Raw genomic sequence first — 6078 nt, forward strand, 5'->3', positions numbered from 1 at the left:
AAAGTTTAATTTTTTTGAATTTGTAAGAGAAAAGTAGGGCAAAAGATTAAAACAGTTTCTAAAACTATAAAATAAATATTTTTTTTAAACATTAATGAAATGTTCTTTCGAATATTTAAATAAACGTATTTTTTAACGCAAAAAAGGTTGACTTATTACTTAAAAAAATATTTTCAAAAATATTTTTCGAATTTTTTTCGAAATTTTTTTAAAACGTTTTTACAATCGCTATTTGTTAATTGAGCTCTGATCCATGTGTAATTTGATTGATTAACTTGAAGTTGTTCTTACTTAAAAAATCATATTTAGACGCAATTTTACTAGAGAAAAATGTTGCTTCATTTAATACACAAAGAACAATCTCATGTACGAATACTGATACCCGTATATATCTTGTTCTATAAGGGTGATTGGATATATAAAAATAAATTATTTTGAAACCCCTTCATTTAATTTGCTTTATTTGATATCAACAATATAAATTATAAGTAACAGATTTATTATGAATCTACAGGAATGAACGTTTTGCTTTGCATAAATCTCGATATCTCAGAAATGTTATATTTACTGTCACTGCATATAATATATATATATAAGAGATATTATTTTCAGCCGATATATGCATTTTACAATTTTGTTTTACTGTTTCCCGTTTTTCAACTGAGTAATTATACATGGGAATACACTAAAGGCTCTATCTTCCTCAGTCAATTGGCTGTTTTCATTCACTGGAAAAATTGGAGACAAAATTCTAAGCAATATTGTGAAATATTCATAAAACTATGTACATTATTATATTATATATGTATAAAAGTGCGCATTATATACGCAAATTCGTAATAGAATATCAACTTCTGACAAAACGTTCGTACAAAAACATATTTAAAAAATGCTTACACTGTTTTAGTAACTAACAATGAAACACAACCAACTGACCTCCTTCAATTAATAAATTTGAATATGTTAAAATATGAACAAAAATAAATGTTCGTTTTTTAAATACATGTTGAGTCACAAGTTTACATTGAAATACAGATTTGTCATTAGTTATTTTAATTAAATGGAATTTCGAAATTAAAAATGACGGATCCAATATTATATGTAAAAATTCTCTAATTTGATGGCAGCTTATAATGTTAAGTTCTGTTGGCTTTGAAACTCATGTTCCAAAAACTCTTCGAGTCACTTGTCAAATTTATAGTTGACAAGAATATGGAAATAAAAATGATCGAATTAATATTCATGGAATTTTTTGAAGCACAATAGATCATTCAAATAAAAAATTTTTAATTTTAAATCCGCCGATTTTGAATTCTGAAATTTGGCTAAAGATTCATAATGAACGATTCTAATATTCTTTAATAAGAATACATAAATTAAATGCTAATTATTCTGTAAAAAAATGACAAACGATTAAAATTGTTCTTATATGGAAATGTATATGCGAGGATTGATATTGAAACACAAAAAATTGTTACTTTTTATACATAAAACATTTCTAAATCTTCAGATTGACTACATCGATTTTATACAGACCATCATAGTCGAGAATATATATCGATGTTATATAAAAAATCTTTAGATCTTTTAATATTTATTTAGTTTCTCAGATATTTTATTTGAAAGTTTGTTTGACGTAATAATTGTAATAATTGTTGAACTTAATAACGATTCAACATTTATGCATTGTTGTAGTTATCTTTTATAAGTATTCCTTGATTGCATCGCATAATATATAACTAATTATAACTAATTCACATAAAGGAAGAAAAGTTCGTACAAACTCTCAAAATTATCAACAGTAAAATAAGACTAGTAAAATGTGATTAGATGAATGACTAGACAGTAAAATAAAAGTGCGACGCTGTAAATAGAGCACAATTAATTTTACATGCAGATTATATTGCACTCTGTTACTGCATCGCACTCTCATTAACTTTGTTTTATTGTTGTTAATTATAACACAACTAAAATTGTGAAAAAGATAGAGAGAAAACAGCTTTACATGCTATTTTGAATTTACTTACATGAATTTAAACATTCCTTTATATTCCTAAAAATTTCCTCTGAAAACTGTGCTAAACCCTTCTCATTAATGTTTTTTTTTACTTCTTCAATTATTTTGTCTATAACTAACTTCCTATCTACCAGCTGAAATAAGAAAAAAAGAACACAATACATCATGCATGCATTTACGGATTATCTATCTAAAAGATTAATTATTGGCTATCATTCTAATTAATATTTATTAAGTTTATGGTAATATACACGGTGTCCTAGGATAGCTACCAAATATTTCGTAGGCAGGTAGAATGAACTAAACTAAGTCGAAAACTCCTCTACCATTTTGCAATTTTCACAATAGTGAACAATATATTATTAAAAATTGCCGAATATTGGTTTTCAATAATTTTTTTACTCAAGTACTTTTAATTTTACAGAAAAACAGTAAGATATAAAAATTGTGGAACTCCAAGAATTTTTTCAACTTTGTAATAGTATTGCATTTTCTTATATATTGGCAACTATTTTTACCAACATGAGAAAATGCCGTACGAACAAATTCTGAGAAAAAATTCTCAGAACTTTTTGAGAAGAAATAAACAATTTTTGTCTCTTACTGTTTTTTTTCGTAAAATTGATAATATTTGAGTAAAGAATTATTGAAATCAATATTTCAATGACAAATTTGAGTAATTACATATTGCTAATTATTGCAAGTATTTCAAAATAATAGAAGACTTTTCGAATCAGTTTAGATCGCCCTATACCAGTACACGAAATATTTGGCGATCATCCTGGAACACCCGGTATATTATATTTTATATTTTAGCCCGTGTAATTATTCATCGTAATTAATCATGCTATTCCCATACGGCATATTTTATCCGAGAGACGTTTTAAAAACGTTTTTAGAACGTTGAAGAACATCCTTTAGATTTTTAAAACGTTCCTTAAAAATATAAGCTGTATGAGTTGAGAATATAGTTATTATTATTTATTATTTTTGTGAATATGTTTTATTAATTTGCATTGTTAAATAGATTTATTATTTTATTAATTATTTCATATTTAATTGCATCTCTAATACGTTCTGAGTCTTTTTTGAAACATTCAACAAAAAATTTAAACAAAGTATGAAATTTAAGTATTAAAATTTCAATTAACTTTTATAATTTGTGTTATAAAAATAGACTATTTTTTACGCATCTTAACAAAACATGATTGGAAAAATAGTTATTTTATAATTGCTTCAATTTCACACTATACTTTTTATCAGAATTCTTTATGTCTAATAATTTATTAATATAATAATTAATATAATAATTATTACAAATTATTACCAATTGTTTTTTTTTAATATACAGGTATCCAATTTTTTGAGTTTCATACGAAATTGTCTTGATTCTTCATTGAGATCCTTCTCATCGAAAAAGAGGAGAGTCCAATTTTGCAATCCAATAATTAACTCATCTAAAAAAATTGTAAACATTGTTTTTTAATTAAATATTATCTTAGGATACATATTTTAAATATAAAAAGGACTATTAAAATATATACATACGCAATTTTATTGTGAATTATTTAATGTGCTTTCTTCTAAATTTTTTTTCGCAAAGATTGTGCATAATATTTTTAAAATTATTTTTCATTCTTAAGTTTTAAATTTCAAACTATAAATTTAAAATTAGGAATTTTTAATGTATAATATTCTAAATTTCGAGTCCTAACAATAATAATAATGAGAAGATATTAAAAAGATTATATTTATTTATAAATTTATTATTTCTAGATAATTTACCTATTTTGATTTCTCCTTCGTCCAGACATTCCTGGAATGTCGATACATCGGTGTTGAATGCTTTTGCAATCTCTTCTATTTTTTTTATCATCATCTGCAATTACCTAAAATACAACCATATAACTTTGTACTTTATTAATATGACAAACTTAAATTATGATGATCACAATTATACTTGAAGTAATTATATGAAGTAATTATATGACTTAAAAGATATAAATTATTTATATCATTTTATAAAAGAATTAGTACATAATACATTCTAATTCTGTCGTTGTATTTGAAGTATATTTGAAATATAAATATAATTTGTATTTTGTAATTTGTATTTTATATTTCAGCGGAATACACAAAAATATTCTATATTCTATTATATTTCAAGTATTAAGATTGTATTTATATTTTGTATTTTAATTAATTTTAGTAATTTAATTACAATTATATTATTTATAAATTTGAGTTTTCTATAAGATGAATATTTAAGTTATTGAGAGAGAACTTATTGTGATACTACTATTCCGGCTTCGGTTTAGAGTTTCGGTTTAGAGTTTTTAAGACCAACAAGTCAACAAAAAATTGTCAAAAAAATAATCAATATAAAAATAATAAGTGCACAGTTTAATTGGATAACTTTAATTGGAAATTATATAAATTAACAAAAAGAAAAATATTAGACAGGAAATTGAGACCTTAGTAGAATGGCCTTTTTCACTTATGTGTTTAATAGACTTATCGGTCGATTTTACTCAATACATTATTGCTTTTATTTTGTATTTTAAATATTTTAATGATTTATAAACTTCGTTTTTTTTTATATTTTGTTTGTTGAGTTTATAATATCGAAAAAATTTTTCCATATATCTAGTCGAAAAAAAATGATCCCGCATCATTCTTATGGGAAAATGTCTTTCTGCGGATTTGGCTAATTTTTGAATATGTTGTAGTTCTCTTCACTCTGAACAAATGTCTCAATGGGCATAACTTGATCTTATAAACCGTTTCTGCGCTATAAGCATTGAAAGATCCAGTAATCATGTAAAATCTAGATCTTTCAAGGCTTATAGCGTGGAAACAACTCATAGGATTGAGTTGTGCTCATTGAGACAGAATGAAGAGAACTACAACATATTCAAAAATTAGTCAAATCCGCCGAAAGACATTTTCCCATAAACATGGTGCAGGATGCTTTAATTAAAAAATTCTATTGATGTTTTTTCATATTTTGCATTGTTTTCGAGATATATTAAAAATAATAAAAAATGACACATTTTGTTAATATCTCTAAAATACATGGGTAAATTTATTAACATTTTTTTTAACTTATTTACATGTCGAATGATCGTATGAATTAATAAAATTGCATTAAAAAATTAGTTCTTTTTAAAAATCTCTAGGCAATAAGCTGTACAGTATAATCCTAATTTAAAGCTTGCTTATAAAATGTACGAAATTTAAAATTAAGAAGTAAATAATTTCTTGTATATTGTGAATTCTTCAATAATTCATTTGTATAAAATGTTCTATTTAAATAAGTTATTGAAATAAGAAAGAATAACATGTATGAAAATAAAATGAACTTACGGTAGCAATTAGCGCTAAAATGAAAAACGTAAGTGATCTCTTCATTTTTCTTCGTTTTAGTGATAGAAATTAACAACTTGCATAAAGTTAATCCGACAACTGAAGTCATTGTATTTCTATGGCTCATATTTATATTATCTGTAGTATATGATATTACATCATTAATATGCGAGAGAGAATGCTTTGTATAGAGATATACATGCTCGGAAATTTGCTGAAGCACGATTAGTATAATTGGTTGATATATCAGATTTGATAAGTTTCGATGCATTGAAATACTGCGCAATTACAATATGTTCACTCATAGTACGTGCACGTATCAGTCTAAATTAGATATATACGTCAGCGTGTCGCATAGGTTACATTCAGAAAAAACATCAACAAAACTATCACAAAAACACACTTTTATAATAAAATGACTATTCATTTTTTATTTTATTTCGAGAGAAATAATTAATAATGTATTATAAGTAAAACACATAAAAACACAAGATAGAATACAAGTTTTAATCAGCATATATAAATAAATATAAATATATAAAGAAAATAATATTTTACATTATCCTTAAGTAGAAAGTTAAGTTGGAAGTATTAATACAAGTAAATTTTGTATAAGAAATACTCTTATTAAAAACAATATAATTTGGAAGTATAGGATTATATTGCACATCCACTGATAAGCCAACTCATGTTCG

The 6078-nt window shown here is 24.4% G+C and overlaps 1 pseudogene; it reads right to left on the reverse strand.

Annotated features, from left to right (window-relative positions):
* Positions 1-639: 639 nt before the first annotated feature.
* Positions 640-5428, reverse strand: LOC105622650 (annotated as a pseudogene).
* Positions 5429-6078: the final 650 nt, after the last annotated feature.

Source organism: Atta cephalotes (genome assembly GCF_000143395.1).
Source record: "Atta cephalotes unplaced genomic scaffold scaffold00047, whole genome shotgun sequence".
Lineage (NCBI taxonomy): Eukaryota > Metazoa > Arthropoda > Insecta > Hymenoptera > Formicidae > Atta > Atta cephalotes.